The sequence below is a fragment of the Ovis canadensis genome, chromosome 1 (assembly GCF_042477335.2).
Source record: "Ovis canadensis isolate MfBH-ARS-UI-01 breed Bighorn chromosome 1, ARS-UI_OviCan_v2, whole genome shotgun sequence".
Lineage (NCBI taxonomy): Eukaryota > Metazoa > Chordata > Mammalia > Artiodactyla > Bovidae > Ovis > Ovis canadensis.
In genome coordinates, this window is record NC_091245.1 from 233,967,505 (window position 1) to 233,990,623 (window position 23,119).

Below are 23,119 nucleotides of genomic sequence, written 5' to 3' on the forward strand. Positions count from 1 at the left end.
TAACACTTTTTTTATAGTAAAACATATTAGTGTTTATTATTAATACATTTATATAGAATAGCTACGTGTTTCTAGCACACTTTTTTTTCCCTAAATTCTAGTTGACAGATGGGCTTTGTGCTTTTGTCCTTGGTTGAGCAGATCAATTAAAAAAAGAAGAAGAACAAACACCTAGTTACACTGTATTCTCAACCTTACTATGGATAAAATCAGGATTGAGGTTTTTTAAATCTGTTTCTCTTCTTTACATTACCTCCTGGGAGTTCTGCTTCTCTGTTAGCCTCAATTTCTATTGACACAAAGAGTAGTTCTAAACCTCTCTCCTCCCCTGCTCTGTCACCTCCAAAGCCTCTTTTATTTTATATTTTTTGTTGTTTATAATAGATGTCTCATGATCCCCTAAGAGTTAGTATCTTGATAGAATTCTCTCCCTTCTTAATCACCAAGGTCGCTTCCAACTCTGACACTTGAGAGTCCCTCACAACAGTTTTTCTCATCTGGTTGTTCTGATTTGTCTCAATTTGTTCTGTTTAGAGTTCGTGATAACTGCTTCCTCCCCTTCATTTCCACCACTCCTGAATGAATCCTAATCCTTCTTATGCCTGGATTGTCCAACAGCCTCTACCCAGAGCCCCTGACCCCAACCCAGTCTGCAGTCAGGAGGCAGAACAGACTCTCAGCTACCATTTACATCCTTGTTCTGCCCGCTGGAATCTACAGCAATTCCCTAAAATTAACTGCATTTTATCAGCTTCCATTTAAGAGTTCCATTATCTACCTCCTTTTCTTATCAAATTATGCTACTTTCTTGTTGAAAACTGAGCATTTATAATCAAATTATGCTGCTTCTCTATGGGAAACCTCATTTCACTCCAGACTCCTTACCAAGGCCTAATAAAGTGTCTGCCTATCTTTCTGACCTTGTTTCCTACTGTGCTTGTCACAGTTCACTTGTTTCTTTCTGTTCCTTCTTGCCCAAATCCCTTTACACTAGCTTTTCCCTCTGATGTGAAAGTTCTCTGCCCAGATCACTGTATGACTGGCTTTTTCTCGTCATTTGGACTCAGTCAGCAACTGCTGATTCCTCAGAGAAGTCTTCCCTGATCATCCCATCTACTGCGCATTCTCTGCTGCTACTGTCACATTGTTTAGTTTTATTTTATTCATAGTACTTTATATCATTTTTCACTTGTTTATTACCTGTCTGTGCCACTGGAAAAACCAGTCCACAAAAAACCAGGATCTTGGCTCTCTTGTTTACTGCAAGGCCTAGAACAGTGCCTAGCACACAGTTGCAGCTCAAGAAGTATTTCTTGAATGAATGATAGTGACATGATTTTTACCCCCTAATTAAATCAAGCCATTCTCTGTGCTGTCTTGCCTGTCCATTTACAAATTCTTAATCAAGAATTTTCTTTATTATGTTCCCTTCTACTGAATTCCCCTATTGTTCCTTCTTATGAATTTGTATTAATCACTTCCTTCAAGATCTAGTGGGCTTCCCTGGTGGCTCAGAGGTTAAAGCGTCTGCCTCCAATGTGGGACACCCAGGTTTGATCCCTGGGTCGGGAAGATCCCCTGGAGAAGGAAATGGTAACCCACTCTAGTATTCTTGCCTGGATAATCCCATGGACGGAGAATCCCATGGACGGAGAATCCCATGGATGGAGAATCTCATGGACGGAGAAGCCTGGTAGGCTACAGTCCATGGGGTCACAAAGAGTCGGACACGACTGAGCGACTTAACTTTTCAACTTTCATTAACTTTCAAGATCTAGCACAAATGCCGTTTGCAAAAATCCTTCTCAAATTCTTCCTGCCGTGAGCATTCTATTACTTCTCTCCCATAAATTCACCCTATGGTTTTCATATCATCTTGTGCTTTAAAAAATATATCAATGTGTTGCTTTTTAACTGCAATTTGTGTGTGCATGTGTGTGTGTGTGTGTGCCTTTTGAAGTCATCTAAAATTGTTTTCCTGTTGAAAGAAGGTGTAGTTAAGTGATGGAAGCTTTGGAATGGGAATCCTAGAGAACAATTTCAGGCCACTTTGAACAGGCTACTTCCCACATCTATAAAATGGAAGAGTTAGTCTAGAACAAAGGTGTTAGTCTAGTTAGTCTAGAACAAAATGGCAGCCTACAGGTTGAATGAGACGCATGCATGTGTTTCATCTGGGCTGAGGAAAATTCAAATTAGTTGGCAATGTTAAAAAATTGGGAAATTTTTGGAGAACTTGGAATTCTACCCTCTCTGGAAAAAAAAGAAGAAAAAGAAATCAACAGATGGGGCAATAAGAAGCCTACATTTCTACATGGGAACAAATCCCCTGAGAAGGAAAGTGACTATCCCTTAACACAGGGCAGGAACTCTCTGATGTGACATGGTGCCCTAGTTGCCTGATATTTCACTTGTTTATGCTAACTGTCTGTTAAGAGTATGAATATATAACCTCAAGATTGTATCGACTCTGAGGTCCCTTCTAACTCTATACATCTATCAGTTCAGTTCAGTTCAGTCGCTCAGTCATGTCCGACTCTTTGCGATCCCATGAATCTCAGCACGCCAGGCCTCCCTGTCCATCACCAACTCCCGGAGTTCACTCAAACTCATGTCCATTGAGTCGGCGATGCTATCCAGCCATCTCATCCTCTGTCATCCCCTTCTCCTCCTGCCCCCAATCTCTACCAGCATCAGGGTCTTTTCAAATGAGTCAACTCTTCACATGAGGTCACCAAAGTACTGGAGTTTCAGCTTTAGCATCAGTCCTTCCAATGAACACCCAGGACTGATCTCCTTTAGGATGGACTGGTTGGATCTCCTTGTTATCCAAAGGACTCTCAAGAGTCTTCTCCAACACCACAGTTCAAAATAATCAATTCTTCAGCACTTAGCTTTCCTCACAGTCCAATTCTCACATCCATACATGACCACAGGAAAAACCATAGCCTTGACTAGATGGACCTTTGTTGGCAAAGTAATGTCTCTGCTTTTGAATATGCTATCTAGGTTAGTCATAACTTTTCTTCCAAGGAGTAAGCATCTTTTAATTTCATAGCTGCAGTCACCATCTGCAGTGATTTTGGAGCCCCCAAAAATAAAGTCTGACACTGTTTCCACTGTTTCCCCATCTATTTCCCGTGAAGTGATGGGACCAGATGACATGATCTTTGTTTTCTGAATGTTGAGCTTTAAGCCAACTTTTTCACTCTCCTCTTTCACTTTCATTAAGAGGCTTTTTAGTTCCTCTTCACTTTCTGCCATAAGGGTGGTGTCATCTGCATATCTGAGTTTATTGATATTTCTCCCGGCAATCTTGATTCCAGCTTGTGCTTCCTCCAGCCCAGTGTTTCTCATGATGTACTCTGCATAGAAGTTAAATAAGCAGGGTGACAATATATAGCCTTGACGTACTCCTTTTCCTATTTGGAACCAATCTGTTGTTCCGTGTCCAGTTCTAACTGTTGCTTCTTGACCTGCATATAGGTTTCTCAAGAGGCCAGTCAGGTGGTCTGGTATTCCCATCTCTTTCAGAATCTTCCACAGTTTATTGTGATTCACACAGTCAAAGGATTTGGCATAGTCAATAAAGCAGAAATAGATGTTTTTTTGGAACACTCTTGCTTTTTCAATGATCCAGCTGCTGCTGCTGCTGCTGCTGCTAAGTTGCTTCAGTTGTGTCCAACTCTGTGCGACCGTTGGTTGGCAATTTGATCTCTGGTTCCTCTGCCTTTTCTAAAACCAGCTTGAACATCTGGAACTTCACGGTTCATGTATTGCTGAAGCCTGGCTTGGAGAATTTTGAGCATTACTTTACTAGTGTGTGAGAATTCTAGATAAATATATCTTATCTCTCTACCAAGACTTGAAGTTCTTGAAGGATAGTGCCTGGTTCTTTTTCTTTGCTTATGCAGAGTATAGTGCTCGGATAAAGCAGATGCTTAAAAGTTGTTTGTTGAATGTTAAATTTAGTTATATATACAAATATGCCGTAAAAACCAAATACCACCTAATAAAAACTTTATTACAAATGTTTGTTTGGCTTTTATAAAGAAAGACATCATATCAAATGCAATTAAAATACTAACACAGAGTTTATATGATATGGAAAATTTAACTCTGGACAGATATCAACCAGACATGAAGTTTCACATAGGCAGGAGGAAGGAAATGTCTCTCAGTCTCCTTTGTCTGTATGTAACTCCCACTAACAGTTCATTGTAGTTCTGCGGGTGCATCAAGAGCAGATGGTACTCAAGAGATGAAAAAATATTGCTATTTGCCCTCCCAAGTAACAATCATGTGTTCAACAGCTGGGACTTGCTGAGACCCTCATTTGTTATAATACCAATTATTACCTTTGCTGTATTCCCACAAAACCACAAAATATTTGGCGTAGTTCAAGACCACCATATTTAATAAATCCCTGTATTCTTTCTGCAAAAATCCATTAACTTTTAAGGGAAACACATCACACTAAAATATTTTCCATGGATTAACAGCAATAGATATTAGAGTCCACACCCAGGTTGGGCCATATATGGTACACTGAAGTAAATAGAAGTGTTGAATCTATTACTGAGGGCAGATTTGGTGCCAAGGTTGTCAAAGACTATATTCTGAACACTTTCTTCTCAATTTTTTCTATTTCCTACTATTAATATAAAAAGTACTCATAAATGACATAAATATTTCATTTGAGAAAAGACTGCATTACTCAAAAATGTCTACAGTAACAAAAGACGTAGTTGATACTGAGCCATCCCCATTAATACCAGAATAAGTCTTTTTTATGAAGTTTGAATAATTGTAATATTTGGAAAATATTTTAGAAATTTACATTTATTTGGAACATTATATTCTAAAGAATTAAAAGACAAAAATGCTAATTAAAAATGTCAACAGTTAATTTGGACTATTTTAACCTCTATCATGTGTACAGGGACTGAGTTGGTGTGTACTTTTATACTATCTATGAAAATGTGGCTTAATAAGTAAATGAATAATATAAATAATATTTGAAAGGAAGCATTTACTTACCAAAGAAAGTAATTTGTCTTCCAGCACTTGAGATTTCTTTTATTTATAAAGCATTCTATTCAAAGTATAGGCAAGACCAGACCTTCTTGGATATGCTAATTATTTTTATCTATTTACCAAATCTAGGTCTTAACTGCCAGTACTTGTTAGTCATTTTTCTGGTTACTGTATGTACTTGAAAGTAATAAAGCTGCATTTCCTTCAAAATGGCCTAGTTGGTCCAAATTAGTGAGTTTTTCTGTATGTATTTGTATTTGGGTTTGGATAATTTTCATCTTTCACTGATATCTAAACCATTGCAAATTACACAGTTTACATATTAAAGAAATCTAGTTGCACCCAACAGTGAAAAGTAGAGTAGAAGAAATGTTTTGCAATCTGTGTGATTTTAACCTTGCTGAGTCTTGTTTATAAAATGGGGGTGATAGTATCTATTTCCTAGGATGTTTTGAGATAAAGATAATAGAGATAAAGCAAGCATTCTCTCAGTAAATAAGGTCCATGTTATCACGATCATTCCTAATATGTGTTGAAGATCCTATGTAATAAATTATGCATTTTCTAATTTATCCTGCATTATTGCCATTTTAGGGCTTCCCTGGTGGCTCAGAGGTTAAAGCATCTGCCTCCAATGTGGGAGACCTGGGTTCGATCTCTGGGTCAGGAAGATCCTCTGGAGAAGGAAATGGCAACCCACTCCAGTATTCTTGCCTGGAGAATCCCCTGGACGGAGGAGCCTGGTTGGCTACAGTCCACGGGATCGCCAAGAGTCGGACTGCAGTTCTGAGACTGGTTTTCATAAACACTTTGTAGAAGCAGCCTCAGTATTTTGAGGCTATACCCATCGCAGGGAATATGCATCATCCCCTATCCACCCCCTCCTCCACACTCGGACACTCTCCATTATGAATTGAGTCCTCAGAACTTCCTGTCTCTTTACTCCCCCAGGGTTTTCAACCACAGTCATCTCTGACATGTATTTTTACCCTCCTAGTCAATTGCTTTCTTAGACCCTTCTATTACTCTAGTCAATGTCTACTTCAGCACATGACTTTCCATGGTTATAGAGGAAGAAGTTGGTGTTTGGCTTGGTTTAGAAATGTTGTGCTTTCCAATTAATACCACTCCCTGACCCAGTAACTTGAGGGAGCACATGGCCCTGAGTGCAGAGGTGACTCCCCATGAAGCATTCTTTCCCTAGGATCTTTTCCCCCAGTCACTTGAAGCAGGTTAGCGGAAGGAGAGGTATGGTGGTGGTGGTGGTAACCGTAGTGATGGTGCTGGTGGTAGTGATGGTATTGGTGGCAAGTGGTGACAAGTGGTGGTGAAAAGAGTTTGTTCAACCACATCTGCATTTCACCCAACAAATATTTGTATGGATGTAGGATTTCATTCCGTTCTGATAAGTGGAACTTACCAAAGTTTCATGGTTTATCAGGAGCATATGATATTAAAACTGAAAGTTCCCAAGTAAACAGTATCTCTATTCCTCAAGTGGCATATGTCTTCATATGTTTGGTTGTATTTTTTTCCTTTAAAATTTAAACTATCTCTCACCACTTGCCTGAAACAAATGCTTTTAACAGAAGGCCAGGGAGGGAATTCTCTGGTGGTCCAGTATTGGTGTTTTCACTGCCATAGGCCCAGGTTTGATCTTGGTTGGGGAACTAAAATCCTACCAGCCCAGCTGTCAAAAATCCCCAAAACAAACAAAATGCCACAAAAAACCATAATGCCAGGGATAGCATGGATTCAGGTAATGTCTCAGTTCTTGGGAATTCTAGGTATGGTACCTATGCTAACAAGATTGTAAGCTCCTAAATGGATTCTACATATTTTATGGAAAAAAGACAATATTGTACTTGTCATGTTGAGTAACTAAACAATTTAGAAGAAGAAATGTAGCTCTAAAAGTTACTTTATATCAACAAAGAATTTCTGGATGTGTTTAGAGATCACAAGCTGCCCACCTAGGAGCAAAAGGTATTTCAATGAGCTCAATCTCAGCCTTAGGAGAGGCAGATAGAAGAGTAGACTAAGACCACACCCTGTGGAAAAGCCTTAGGACAGCCTCAAAACAGCACATAAAAGAACACGGATGAAGCTTGGGTAGGGTGCAGAACAAAATTTCCTGGGCTTTTTTATGGCTCTGTCTGTTCTTGCAGTCTGTGACCTCAGGGCTCCACAGCCTCCTTCCTGGGTCTGTCAAAGGGAGGAATGCACCTCTTGGCCCGTGGAGACAACCTAAGCTCTGTACTGTGAAACTCACAGACCCTTTGCTCTAGGTGTGGTCAAAAGAACAAAATTATTATTATAATTACTAGGCATAATTAGAGTCACTCTGCATCACATCTTCCCTAAATGTGTACCCTGGATCTACATGTTGTTACCAAGAAAAAAGGTGACTGCAGGACTAGGAAAAGACTTCTGTTGAAATGATGGATTTTGCACTGTTTTGTTTTCTAGAACCTGTCTTAGTAATCACCTACAAAGCTACAATTTTGGCAACATGAGCTGGCAACCTAACCTAACGTTGCTGTATCTTGGATTATGGAAGTGTCTTTCCACATGTCCAAACCTGCCACATTCTCTTCCTACCTTCCTCCATGCTTCATCAACAATGCCTGCTTTTTTCAACCACCTGGGTCTTCATGTGCACCACTCAAATACAGCAGCCAGGAGCCAGTGTGGCCACTGAGCATAAAAAATGAAGCCAGTCTGAAGTGTACACACTGGCTCTCCAAGACTTAGTATGAAAAAAAGGAAAATATCTTATTAATAATTTTTCACGTTGCTTTCAGGTTGAAATGAAAGTAATTTGGATGTATTGACTTAAAGCATGATTAAAATTAACTTTACCTTTTTCTTTTTTTTTTTTTTTAACTATTTTTGACTGTGGCTAAGAAAGTTAAAAATTACAAATGTGGCTTGCCTTTTTGGCTCAGATTATATTTCTATTCTACAGTGGTCTAAATAGTTTCCAGTCCTTTGCATTAGCCAGCTCTATTTAAGAAAAAAACATCTCCTTAGACAATAGCTTCTAAAAATGTTTAATCTCTTTATAGAAATATCAAATAGTTTCCAATGGATTATCAACTAAATTTAGGTATCCAAACAGCCAGTGTATGTGTGAGTCGCTCAGTCATGCCCGATTCTTTGTGACCCCATGGACTGCAGCCCACCAGGCTCCTCTGTCCATGAGATTTTCCAGGCCAAGGATACTGGAGTGGGTTGCCATTTCCTTCTCCAGGGGAACTTCCCAACCCAGGGATTGAACCCGGGTCTCCTGCACTGCAGGCAGATTCTTTACCAACTGAGCTACAAGGGAAATTTAAATCTGTTAAACTGTAGATCAAATAATTGGTCAAGCAGTGATACTAATACTTTTTTTGTGTCATGCAACCATATTGTTCATTGAACAAATATTTAAATCACATGCGTACTGTTTTCAAGACTACGACAGGCTCTGAAAATACAGCTGATAAATCTGAGGAAAGTTTTAGATGCTTTCTGCAGAGGAAAAAAATATATATATATATTTATGTATAAATTTAATTTTAGGTTCTTGTGAATCTTCTGAAGCCCATCCATGAATCCTAAATTAATAATTTCTAAATTTGAGAATAGAGTATGGGCTTCAGTGCCAGACAGATCTGGTCTTGACTACTGACTCCACTAGTTATTCAGGTGACCTTGGGCTATATGTTATTTTCTGTAAGTCCTAGTTTCCTCATTTCTAAGATGTGGAGGTTTGAACAAACCGTAGGATATAAGAAGAGTTAACATAGAGATACATAAAGGCATTCCTTTCATTGTCTTCCTAAGCACCCGACTATGTAGATGCTAAATAGATCATAAATATTATTTCTCACCTTGCCTTATGTGAGAAAATGAGTCAAAAGGATAAGTTAGAAGATGGATTCTTCATGTCTGAATCTTCCTTTCTATGTCAAGTCCTTAAATTATGTAGCAGCCCTAGAGGTTAGTTGTTTAAACAAAAATAAGACTTTTACAACCAAGCCATGACCTTTCAAATAAGTTGTTCAGAAATGGTGTGTAAGCGGTCTGGGGCAATTTGTCACTACAGAACTGAGAACACATCTGCCCACACCTTGAGAGATACGCTGTGGTATGTGCATATGTTTTTCTGTGGTTTGAAAACAGATTCGTGACTGCAGACCTTACAGATGGGTTCCTGTTTGGGACAGGTTATTTTGTTTGTTTTTTAGAAAACTGTCATTATATATATATATGTATATATATATATATATATATATATATATTTTTTTTTTTTTTTTTTTTTTTTTTCTTATAGGCAGTCTGAAGGCAACCTCCAGCAGGAACAAGCCGATGCAAACTTCAGAATGTTAAGTGGCCCTGAATGAATAAGAACTTGGGCTAAGAAGCCAAAGCTATTCCTATACTGCCTGTCCTTCCAATGCCACACTCTGGAATGATCCATCTTTCAAATTATTAAGTAAAAGGTACAGTGACTCACCAACTACCAGGCGGTGAGGGTAAATCAGCCTTGTCATAATTTTACAGACTTCTCTTTCCACTCATGAAAACAAGTTATGTATGGTATTTACGTACATCTGTGTTGCTGGGCATTTTCCAAATGCCTCTTGGAGAACATTAAACAGGAAATTGATGCCACAGGGCAAATATTCATTCTTCCCATCCTCTCTCACAAAAACAAGTACAGATTTGCTGTGGCTAGACTGACTTCCTACAGTGTGCTGTTGCTTATTCGATTTTACACTAGAAGGGAAAAAAAAAATCTCTGTTTCAATTTAGAGAATGTTAGAAATGGCTAAAATGCATAAACAAAAAAGCTTCCCTCATGAGAGCACTGAAGTATAGAATTCAGTGCTTTACAAAAATCACAAAATTCAAAGGTTAATTATTGTTCTTCATGCCTACTGATGAAAGTCAATTTGTATCACATTAGACACATCAAATTTGGTTTAAACAGCATGTGTTCTAATTTTCAAATGGAAAAGCTTTAAGCATCTGGTCACTGCAGCTTTTCACATAGGGTTAGTATCTCTTTCCAACCTGTTACAGTGGTCTTTGGTTAGTGGCCTCCTCAGGTCCACTTCTCCCTATTTACTTCCTTAGCAGCCCAGAAAATATCTGGGGATTCATGAGGCTCTGGAAAAACTTAATCTTCCAGTCCCAGGAATAGAGAATGTGAGTCAAGTTAAACTATTCAATGCATTCTCTCCCCCAGCCACAAAGATTTATTCAAAGAGGGCATGTAATCTAAGCTCATCCAATCAAAGTGAATCTTGAGGCATTTTCTGGGGAAAAAAGTCATTCTGTTTTTCCTGGTAAACAAGAACACTGAAGTAATTGGCACTCATATTAGGGTCATAATGGGGATCAGCCTTGAAATAAAGCAAATACTATGGAGGGCAGAATAGAGAAACTGAATTAAACTAGGCCCCAGATGTCACCATTTTACTGCTGGATCAAGCTTGGCCTGAAGCTCTGACTCTACACCATTTAACAATATAAACCATTAACTTCCCATGTTGTTTATATTAGCTTGATTCAAAGTTTCTGTGGTTGTTTCATAAGTCCCATACCTATCTGTTAGAAAACACTTATAAAAGAAAGGGAAGAGGATAAAGAGAAAATCTAATGGGTTACTTTGGAGGTTAGTTTTATAACTAAATATAAAAGGCCAAGGTGAGTAAGGAAAAGAAGAGCGATTGCTATTGAGAACAGGATGAGGCAAAACCATGTTTCACAGTGATGAGTAACCACCATAGTAATGTGGGTGGGAGACAAGTCAATCTATGCATCTTCCTGGGCCCAGGCAGGGGTGGGGTTTAGTAGCAGGAAGGGTCTACCCTGAGGGTAAGACCCTCTCCATCAGCTCTTGGATTGAACTACTTAGCAACATATGCTGTTTACAATTTCAAAGTCATTTGACCTCCATCCTCTTAGTTGCTCCTGACCACCTCTCTCTGAAGAATTATAGATTTTTGATATGTCCCATTTTATGGATTGGGAAGCTGAGGTCCAGAGACTCTAAGCTATATGTATACTAAGCAAGCAGTAGAGAATGGGCATACAGCTCGGATCTTCTCAAGCATATATCAACCTTGAAAGCTGTCCTTTTTGCATTATATTTAGTATTTTGGGTCCTCTAGAGTGAGGCTTGGAGGTATTGACAACTGGCTTCATTCCTGCTGTTTCTTCCAGTTTTCCCTTTACCAACATTAGCCAGAGTTTATTTTGTCTGGTGTAATTTCCTTCAGTAGTGTATCATGTTCTGAAAGTGTCCCCTCTCTACCTCCCATGACCTGACACCATCAGAACTCCAATTTCTTCAGCCCCTTAAGAGAATGAACTGCAAGGAATGGGTTTGCTGAATGAATGCTCACTGAGATGTGAAAAGCTGGTAATAACTTTAAGTGTTAATCCTATCTCTGAACTTTATAAAGTACTTTATAAGTAGGTATTTGGAGAGATTTTGACTTCCATCAGAAGGAGTTAATCTCTCAGTGAAATTTCAGGCAGTGTGGCAAATTGGAGGCAGAATATGTGGGGTAGGGGCCCTTCCTGGTAATCTTGCTACATAAACCAGTCTTCCTTCCTCTACTCACAAGGCTCCGCTCTGCTCCACCCCACGACTTATCAGATAACTTTAAACACACCTTGATCCTTATACAGAACTACTCTTTCACCAGCTAACTTGGACTTGATCACTCCCAAAGTAGTTCCATACATCTCAAAGCTTGATTCAGCAGACTCTCCAAAGAGCTGCCTGCATGACGGCACAAAGCAGCCTGCAGGCACTCCAAGAGCCTGGGACGTGGATTTGACAAAGATACCATGTTATTCAGGTTTTTTCAAGTAGCAAGATGCAGAGGCCTACTTGGGATACTTCAGGAGATGGAAATTACTAGAACAATAAATAGGGCACTATGGAGTTATAAAAAAGCAACTTTTAGCTGGCCAGGTCTCACAGAGAACCAGAATGTAGTACAGTGTGCAGCAAGAGCTTCTGACACCCTCATGATACAAGAACTCTGGTCATCTGATCATTGCCTCAGGCTTATTTATCCTTGCTCTAGTGAGTCCACTATTGTGACTCAGCTACTGTCTATCTTCATTTATTTATCTTTCTTTCTGACTCAGTTTTCCCCACTTCATGATTTCTACTACCTCAACGCTTGTTTTGAGACTTTGAATCACATCCCTCTGGATCTCTGTTGTTCTCTCCTGCCTGTAACCTACTTTTTGTCTCCATTCAAAGACTCCAAGAGAGGATATGTTTGGGTCCATTGGTTATTGTCTAGTTCTGAGCATTTACTTTGGGCTAAGTTCTCAAACTAGGCCCCCTCATGAGTTCCCTGTGGACCAGGCAACAACCCCTGGTTTAACTAGTCTTGTGCTCCTGAGCATGGCAACCCTTGGCAGGTCCCTGCCATGCTAAAGACTCCACCTGGGAGAGTTCCACCTCATCTCCTTTTAGCAACAATTCTTTCCCAACCAAAACAAAAACAAAGACTAGACTAGGCACAACAGAATGACAGGTCACTGTATACACAGTGTAAAGTACTAAGTAAGTGTAAGGTGCTAAGCGACATGTGAAAAATAAAGTAGGAAAATACTAGGCTACTAAAAAAACATGATCTCATTTAATTAAGACCTAAAGAGAGTGTTATATATTCCAAATGCACCTTAAGAACAAGATAGTTGGGAATCGCAATGGTAGTTCAAAGGAACACAAAGTATAGGAGCTGGAAAGTACATGGCAGGCCGCTTTTCCAGCCCTCTCTTCATAGTTGGAAGAAGCCCATAGAAGTTAACTGCCCACTTAATTAATTCACACAATTGATGGTGGAGCCCTGACACCTGGCCAGTAAACCACCAGTCTATATTTCTGAACTAGTAATGGATTTTTCCTTTCTTAATGATGGAATGGATCACATTTAATGCTCAAAGAACTGTACTGATTGTACCAGTGAATGTGGACAAGGGCAGATAGCAAAGTTGGAACATAGTGGTTTGAAGTATTTATACAAAATAATGTCCGTGTTTTCTACAGGGTATAGAACATAGTGAGATGTAACAGAAAAAGTCCAAAAAGTAAGAGTTTAGAATCTCAGATTCAAGTCTTATTCCTGCCACCATGCAGCTGTGTACATTTGGACTACTATCAACTTTCCAGGCCTCAGGTTCTTCATCTCAGGAAAAATTAGGCCAGACAACCACTCAGACCCCATGTACCCATAACTCCTCCAGCTCTGCCTATTCTGGCAATAACAATACCCACTTTTTAGAATTAAGTTCAGTGGGCCAAGAGTACCCAACCAGATGATTGCCAGTTGACTAAACTAGGATTTAATAAGATGTTATCAGAAGTATCTAAAGGCAAATGGACTATGAAATGTATTTGGCATTTCAAGAAATCTTGGCTTAGATTTGTTACTATTTCCAAAATTTAGGAAAGGCATTTAAAATCCTAACATTTCATAGAGAAAAAAAAGAAAAGGCTTTCTATAGTGTACCATATATGGAGACGCTTAAGTGTGTCTTTATTTCTGGTAAGTTGAAAATGGAAGGGACATGACAATTATCCAGTACACAGAGTGGCATTTTAATATACTGTATCAGTAATAAATTTTGATGAATGTAAAACTAAAGCTGGATTATGTAGAGAGAAGGGTCTCCTGCTTGGAAGTTATACTCTGAGTTTGCCAATAAGTCTTTAGACCACTGGCAGTTCCACCATGGATGGTTGTACCTTGAACAAGGCTAAAGGGTGCCACTCACATAGAACCTATGTGGGTAGTGCCCTCTGGAGCTGTACACTGCACAAGTCACAGTGTACTCTGTAGTGACCCTAACCATGGAAACAATAGTGATTTCTTTCAGAATGCCATGTGTGGTAAATGAAACGTAAGCAGTCTGCCTGTCTTACTAGCTCTTCTTGTATTTAGAACAAGCAGATATTCAACACAAAATTATTTCAGCTGGACAAAGAAAACACATTTTTATTTACTTAACCAACTCTCAATCACTATTACATTGAGTTGTAGTAAATACACAGTACCAAGAATAGCCTGGATTTTAATCCCAGCTTTTGCATTTCCTACTACTTCTGTGAGCCTTGGGAATGCTACTTAACCTCTCTATATATCAGTTTCCACATATAACATGAGGATGTTAATAGTACCTGATTGTAGGGTTTTTATAAGAACTGAATTAAACATGTACATATTTCAAAATCCTTAGAACAGTGCCGGGCACATACTAAGCTTTATGTATGAATTTGTTAAATAAGTAAAAAAAATACAAGTACCTGTTTGTTATCATTTCCTGACTATTCCATAGTCTATCTATTAAACAAAATATTATGTTAGTCATAGTACACTTCCAGTTATACATCTGACTCAAATTTTACTGAGACAATAATTAAAGCTAAGAGAAAAATAATATATTGAGAGTTGTTTAAAACCTCTCCTTCTCTAAAATAGACTAGACATGAGAAATAGGAGTTACATTCTTAGCAATAAGGTACTATTTAAGATTTTGAAACAAATTTTAGGCTCAGTATTTGGGACATAAGTTGGATTGTCAGTAAAGCTGAACACCTTCTTACAGGTTTCACTTCTTCTTCCAAAGTCATAAATATAAATTGCTTTCCTAAGCTGACTATTATCCATTTCATTACGAGAATATGTAAATTCAAAGAAGTTAATTTGCTCTACTAATTTGAATTTATTACCCAAATAGCATAACAATAATATTAGAAGGAAGGAAATACCATTAACACTTATTCCCTAACACATCAGTTGTGTTTATTTTGCTTTGTTTCTTTCTATACCAAGTGGTTGAGGGAAAAAAGTAAGATGCTTAGTAAGCCTCAGTCATCTGTCCTCTTTCCTTATCCACTGGGAGAAGTTTTTATCCATTCAGTAAATATCTGTTGAACATTTCCTATTGTGCCCAGCACTGTTCCAGGTGCTGGGATATGGTTATGAACAAGACAGCCTAAGGCCCCAGTCCTTAAAGAACTTAATTCTAGTTGGGAATAAATAAGTAAATCAATAAATAAACAACATAATTCCAGACCTTTTGGGTTCAGGGAAGTCCCCTCTGAGGATATTTGAACTGATAGAAGAATGTTAAAGGAGGTATTAATATAAGCCATCCAAACGAGCTGATGCAAAAGCCCTAGCATGGGAGCCAGCTTAACATATTCGGGGAAGCAAAAGGTGGCCAGCGGGAATGGGATTTGTCAGCAGAGGCCCAGGAGATAGGCAGGAGTCAGCTTAATAGGGCCTGTAGGCCATGGTGAGGAGCTTAATATTTTATTCTAAGTGCAACAAGAAGCCTTTGGAAGATTTTAACCAGAGGTAGCACATATCCTATCGTTACTCTTAGGCTACTCTGGTTGTTAAGTGGAGAGTGAATTATGGTGAGGCAAGAGCACAAGATAGACCCATTAGTAGTCTATCCAATCACAGTAGTCAAACCAAGAGAGGACGGTGACTTAGACTCAAATGATGGCAGTGGAAATGGACTAGATGGAAGTAGCACCTACTAACTTCCCAATGGATTAGATGCAGAGAATGAGGGAAAGGGAGAATCTAGAATGATTGAGATCTCAGTTTTGGGGGTTAAGCAATTGGGTATATGATGGGAGTATCTACTTAGACTGAGAAAGAAACATATTTAGTTTGTAATGCCTATTTGGATTTCAACTGGAAATGTCCTCAGTTGGATACACAAGTCTGAAGCTTAGGTAAATTACATATCTGGGAGACATCAACAGATAGTAACATTTAAAGCCATGGAACCAGAAGAAAATGAAGAAGAGAGAATAGAAAATTAGACCCCGGCAACAGTCCAACTTTCAGATTTCAGGCAGAGGGGAAAGAGCCAGCTATAAAAACTGAGACTAGCTCAATGGTTTAGGAAGAAAACCAGGACAATGTGATGTTTCTGAAGTCCAGAGCAGAAAATGAGTCAAAAAGGAGACAGTTCTTATGGATGCAGTTAATAGGTCAAGTAAAGTGAGAGTGAAGACAAATCCATTTGATTTGGCAATGTGGAGACTTCTGGAGATTTTGACAAGATCAGTTTTAGTGGAGTCCTAGAGATTAAAGCTAGACTGGAGTGGTAGAGATTGAATAAATGTAATGCAATTGTAGTAAAAATCTAAATAGAAAATTTCTTTAAAATTGACAAATTGATTCTAAAATGTATATAGAAAAGAAAAGGGCCAAGAATAGCCAAATTACTCATAAAGATCAGTGGGAGATTTTTCATATAAGATACCAAGACTTGTTAAAAATCTAAAATAGTTATGGAACATTGATATACGGACATGCATGGCATTGCATAGTTTCCCTGGTGGCTCAAACAGTATAAGAATCTGCCTGCAATGCAGGAGACCTGGGTTCAATTCTTGGGTTGGGAAGATCCCCTGGAGAAGGGAATTGCAAACCACTCCAGTATTCCTGCCTGGAGAATTCCATGGACAGAGGAGCCTGGCGGTCTATAGTCTATAGGGTTGCAAAGAGTCAGACATTACTGGGAGACTAACACTTTTGCTTTTATCAAGACTTGTTAAAAATCTAAAATAGTTATGGAGCATTCATATATGGACATGCATGGTCAGTTTTCATTCCAGTCCCAAAGAAAGACAATGCCAAAGAATGTCTAAACTACCAAACAATTGCACTCATCTCACACTCTAGCCAAGTAATGCTCAAAATTCTCCAAGCCAGGCTTCAATAGTATGTGAACTGTGAACTTCCAGATGTTCAAGTTGGATTTAGAAAAGGCAGAGGAACCACAGATCAAATTGCCAACATCCATTGGATCATTGAAAAAGCAAGGGAGTTGTAGAAAGCCATCTACTTCTGTTTTATTGACTGTGCCAAAGCCTTTGATTGTGTGGATCACAACAAACTGGAAAATTCTTAAAGAGATGGGAATACCAGACCACCTAACCTGCCTCTTGAGAAATCTGTATGCAGGTCAGGAAGCAACAGTTAGAACTGGATATAGAACAACAGACTGATTCCAAATAGGGAAAGGAGTATGTCAAGGGTGTATATTGTCACCCTGCTTATTTAACTTATATGCAGAGTACATCATGAGAAATGCTGGGCTGGAGGAAGCACAAGCTGGAATCAAGATTGCCAGATGAAATATCAATAACCTCAAATATGCAGATGACACCATCTCCCTTATGGCAGAAAGCAAGGAAGAACTAAAGAGTCTCTTGATGAAAGGGAAAGAGGAGAGTGAAAAAGTTGGCTTAAAGCTCAACATTCAGAAAACTAAGATCATGGCATCTGGTCCCATCACTTCATGGGAAATAGATGGAGAAATAGTGGAAACAGTGGCTGAATTTATTTTTCTGGGCTCCAAAATCACTGCAGATGGTGATTGCAGCCATGAAATTAAAAGACTCTTGCTCCTTGGAAGAAAAGCTGTGACCAACCTAGACAGCATATTTAAAAGCAGAGACATTACTTTGCCAACAAAGGTCTATCTAGTCAAGGCTATGGTTTTTCCAGTGGTCATGTATAGATGTGAGAGATGGACTATAAAGAAAGCTGAGCACCAAAGAATGACACTTTTGAACTGTGGTGTTGGAGAAGACTCTTGAGAGTCCCTTGGACTGCAAGGAGATCCAACCAGTCCATTCTAAGGAAATCAGTCCTGAATATTCATTGGAAGGACTGATGCTGAAGCTGAAACTCCAATATTTTGGCCACCTGATGTGAAGAACTGACTCATTGGAAAAGACCATGATGCTGGGAAAGATTGAAGGTAGGAGGAGAAGGGGACAACAGAGGATGAGATGGTTGGATGGCATCACCAACTCAATGGACATGAGTTTGAGTAAGCTCCAGGAGTTGGTGATGGACAGGGAGGCCTTGCATGCTGCAGCCCATGGGGTTGCAGAGAGTCAGACACAACTGAGCTACTGAACTGAACTGAACTGATGCATGGCATTGCATGACAAATTATTTAGTCAATGGAATGGCTGGTTATCTATATGGAAAGAGTAAAATTGAATTCCTACCTCACATCATTCTGGTGTATCAGTTACAGGTGGATCAGGGATATAAAGTGAAAGCCAACATTATTTTGTGCTTTAGGAAAAAATTTTTTGAAATTTTATAACCTCAAGGTAGAGAAGAATTTCTTAAGATAAAGTTCTAACCATTAAAGTAATTAATCATAAATTTGCATTAAAATTAAGAACAATTTATTTCTCAAAAGAGACCATTTAGAAAGTGAAAACTCAAATCACAAAGTAGAATAGGGGAAGTTTGCAACAACTACAACCACAATGGATTAGAATCCAGGATATCTCAAGATCTCCTACCAATCAATATCACAAGACAAGTGACTTGGCAGAAAAAGCAAAGAACATATAAAAAAATTTCATAGTAGAAAAATCCTTAATGACAAATTGACATATGGAAAGACAAGTGTAAGTCCGTCAGTCATGTACAACTCTTTGCCACCCCATGGACTGTAGCCCACCAGGTTCCTCTGCCCATGGAATTCTCCAGGCAAAAATACTGAAGTGGGTTGCCATTCCCTTCTCCCAGGGATATTCCTGACCAAGGGATGTAACCCAGGTCTCCTGTATTTTAGACAAGAAAGATATCCTGCCTTTTAAATAAATTTTAAAATGCAAATTCAGATGATAATGAGATAATACTTTATACATCTGCTGAACTGACAAAATTAGGAAGTCAAGCAATACCAGGTATTGAAAAGGAGGCAGTAATCAGAAACTCTTAGAAGTTCTTCTGAGATTTCAAACTGGTAAAACCAACTTGAAAAACTATTAACATTATTTTATAAAATTGAATAATCACATAGCCGAACAATTCCATCCCTGATAATATCCTAATGAAATCAATGGCTTGTTCATTGCCTCACTCTTCATAACAGTACAAATGAGAAACAACACAAACATCTACTGACCAAAAAATGGATTAATAAATTATAGAACATTCTCATAATACATTATGTTTAAGTGTAAATGTTTTACATTTAGAATGAACTGTAGCTACATCTGGAGAAGGCAATGGCACCCCACTCCAGTACTCTTGCCTGGAAAATCCCATGGATGGAGGAGCCTGGTAGGCTGCAGTCCATGGGGTCGCCAAGAGTCGGACACGGCTGAGCGGCTTCACTTTCACGTTTCACTTTCATACACTGGAGAAGGAAATGGAGCCCACTCCAGTGCTCTTGCCTGGAGAATCCCAGGGACGGGGGAGCCTGGTGGGCTGCCATCTATGGGATCTCACAGAGTCGGACACGACTGAAGTGACTTAGCAGCAGTAGCAGTAGCTACATCAAACAATATGGAAGAATCAAGGTCCATACATAGAGAATGATACTATTTTTTATAACACTCAAAACCAAAAAAAATGCATCATATTTTTTGGTGATTTGTTCTTGTCATTCAGTCACTAAGATATCTGACTGTAACCCCATGGGCTGTAGCGTGCCAGGCTCCTCCGTCTTCCACCATCTCCCAGAGTTTGCTCAAATTCACGTCCTTTGAGTCAGTGTTTGGTGATGACAGTATCCAAAACCCAACTCAAGTTATCATCGCAGACCCATGTCAACACAGGGCTTCTCTGAGGAGCAGACAGTTTGAATAGGTGCAACTGAAGAACTGAGGAATAAACTTTTTGTTCTGTGATTTGTCACAGAAGGTCTTCAGAAAGTTCACACATACACACATGCCCTGCCCTGCCCTGCCCAGGTCTGACCCAGAGGTGAGGGGCAAGGGAGGAACCTAGAGCACTGGAATCTGAATCTGAATTTGTGGGTGGTTCCTCCCTCAGCTGCAGAAGACCTTTTCATCCTGTGGAACAGGAACTTGCTTTATATCCTATCCAATGTATTCCTGCTCTGTGGCTTCTTAGAATAAACTATGGTTTATTGGCTCTTCATAGCCTTTTGTGTGCTTCCCCAGTGGCTCAAATGGTAAAGAATCTGCCTGCAATGCAGAAGACCTGGGTTCAGTCTCTGGGTCAGGAAGATCCCTTGGAGAAGAAAATGGCAACCGACTTCAGCATACTTGCCTGGAGAATTCTGCCGACAGAGGAGCCTGGTGGGCTACAGTCCATGGAGTCACAAAGAGTCAATATCTTCTATTTCAAAAAGCCAAATTTTTGCAGATCAAAAGATCTTACCCTCGGGCTATTTTATCTCCCTCAGTTAGTCAGTCAGTTCAGTAATTCAATCATGTCCGACTCTTTGCAACCCCATGGGCTACAGCACAGCATGCTTCCCTGTCCATCACCAACTCCCGGAGCTTGCTCAAACTCATGTCCATTGAGTCAGTGATGCCATCCAACCTTCTCATTTTCTGTCATCCCCTTCTCCTCCTGCCTTCAATCTTGCCCAGCATCATAGTCTTCCAGTAAGTCAGTTCTTCACATCAGGTGGCCAAAATATTGGAATTTCAGCTTCAGCATCAGTCCTTCCAATGAATATTTCAGGACTTTTTCCTTTAGGATTGGTTTCATATCTTTGTAATCCAAGGGACTCTCAAGAATCTTCTCCAACACCAGTTCAAAAGCATCAGTTCTTCTGCGCTTAGCTTTCTTTATGGTCCAACTCTCACATCTGTACATTACTACTGGAAAAACCATAGCTTTGACTAGATGGACCTTAGCTCCCTAGGTAATTAAAAAACTGTTTTGAAATTAAAAAACCTAGGCAGTGACCTCTTTGTTCTCTGCTGTATCAAATACTCCTCCTTTCCTAGAACAATAAGCCTAGATTCAAGGTATACTTTTAATGGCAATGAGGGTGAGAAAAACATAAACTACTGAAAAATTCAAGAGATATTAAAAATAATATTTTCCTTTGCTTCTTAGCATAGGATTCCCTGCCCTTCAGAACAAGATCCCTTTCTATCATTCCAGTTGCTCTGCCTGATACTTTATCAATGCATTTTGCATTCAAGCTACAACTGATTTCATACTTGTTATTCCCAAAGCACAGAGCACTTTGATGGCATCATGCCTTTGCACATGTGGTTTCCTTTTGCCTGAAATACCTTCCTTTTAAGCCTGCCTCCTCATTTTATAAGATACACTCCGGAGATTAAGCTATTTTCTGTCAGTGCCAAACCCACCTTTCTCAGGTTAGAGCTGTGCAAACCAGCTTCCTTTTTAGCCATCAGAATTCCTGTTGGTTTCTGTCAATAGAGGGCACTAAAGGAAGACAGGGAGATAGGAAGGCATGAGGAAGTTGAAGGGACTAGTTCCTTCCTATTTGCTTGCTGTTTCTGTAAAGTCACCCAGCAGTGACCTTTATTTTGACAACAGCAGTTGTTTCCATCCCTAGAAGAACCAGCTTCATCCTACCTTCCTCAGAAACACCAGCACCAGCCAGTCATATCTCCTCCTCCAAGGCCTGCATCCCACCTGTGCATAGTATTTCATTCAGCTTCTAAATTCTAATAACTCTGATCTCTTCCCTTGGTTTGCTCAGACCTAGGAGGTGGTAGTTGCTTCCTGAAGTTGTTGTCTGTATGAAACCTCAGTGTTCCCTTTTTGCATTTTCAGTTCTCCAAGACCTGACTAACTAATTTCTAATATTAAATTTTCTCTGTTGGAATTCTTAATGTGCTTTTGTTTCCGTGACTGATTCTTGTTCTTTAAGTGAAAGCAGAATATGCCACCTCAAAATATGCCATTTTGACATAAGTATTATTTAGAGCCGAAGGAAACTGAGAAGAAATAGATACAAGAAAAGCCCTGTGCCCTCTCCCTATCTGCCTAAAAGACATAAATTTGTAAAGGTGTTCCCCACTCCCTTCTCTATCAGGAAGAAGTAATTACCCCAGAGATATCTACTTCACAGACCTTACTGGTTAGCCTTTATGTTCCATTAATTCCTCCATATATTTACCTTCCGCAATTTACTGCCCTAGAAACTCAAAGTCTTTTCCCTTTGTCTAGTCACTTTTCTAAAAAAAAAAAAAATCTATTATTTTTTTGGCAAGATGCTATGAAGCACAAGTTCTAAACACCCCTTTGAGTTATTCATCACTGACTGCCCCCATGTATGTGTGCAATGCATGCACTGATAGATTTTTGCTTGTTTTTCTCTTGTTAAGCTGTTCTTTTGTCAGCCTAGTTTGCAGAGTCTCAGCCAATAAATCTTGGATGGGAAGAAAGAAAAGATTTTCCTTCCCTACAAAGGACTACCTGGACCATTCATGCACTCCCTCCTCATCAGAGTGTTTGTTTTTGTGCTTCCCCACTACCTTTCAGATGACTCCTTTGAACTGCTGATCAAAATATGTTATAATGACTTTCTTATATGAATGTCCCATTCCTGGGTTAGTCTCTCAGAAGTAGAGATTTTTGTCTTATTCATCTTTATGGTACCTGTGCCTGTCACAGTAAATATACACTCAGTAACTTGTCCTTGAATTAACAAATGAACAATCAAATGATTGCATGAATACTATAATAGTGATGCATTTTATCCTGCTAAAACTACAATGACATCTCTTTATCTATAGAATAAATCCCAAAGCATCCCTCAATCTGGCCCTTTCCTCTTCAGGTTTATCTCCATCCCACCCTTTTATTTCAGCCACATTGTATGGCTCTCAGCTCTCAGAACATCCCTCCAGGCCTCCATCCTCACTGTCCTTTTGTTGTCAGAAAAATGGGGTGTGAGAGGATAGTCATGTTCCAGGTCTCCAGTGAATCCCTATCACTGGCCGCCAAGTGAGGATCCTTGGCTTTGCACAGGAAAGAATTCAAAAGCAAGCCATAGTAAAGTGAAAGCTGGTTTTTTTTAGAGAGATACACACTCTAGGAACAGAATGTGGCCCATCTCAGGAGGCGAGAGTGGCCCTGGGAGGTACATATTCCATAGACAGATTGCAGTCCATCTCAAAAGATGAGAGGACCCTGAGGTGAGTGGGTGGTTAGTTTCTATGGACTGGATAACTTCGTAGGCTAAAGTAAAGACTGGGAGGAGCATTCTAACTACTTTGGAGAAGAGGTGGGGATTCCCAGGGTTTGGGGCACCACCCACT

The 23,119-nt window shown here is 39.4% G+C and overlaps 1 long non-coding RNA gene across 4 annotated transcripts in view; it reads left to right on the forward strand.

Moving 5' to 3' along the window:
• The window catches only part of LOC138424642 (uncharacterized), a 132,269-nt gene that overhangs the window by 22,174 nt on the left and 86,976 nt on the right, over nucleotides 1-23,119 (forward strand). For all 4 annotated transcript variants that reach the window (XR_011250901.1, XR_011250902.1, XR_011250900.1 and 1 more), the window contains exon 3: nucleotides 9,356-9,524. This is a non-coding gene — a long non-coding RNA (uncharacterized lncRNA). The remainder of the gene's footprint in view (nucleotides 1-9,355; nucleotides 9,525-23,119) is intronic.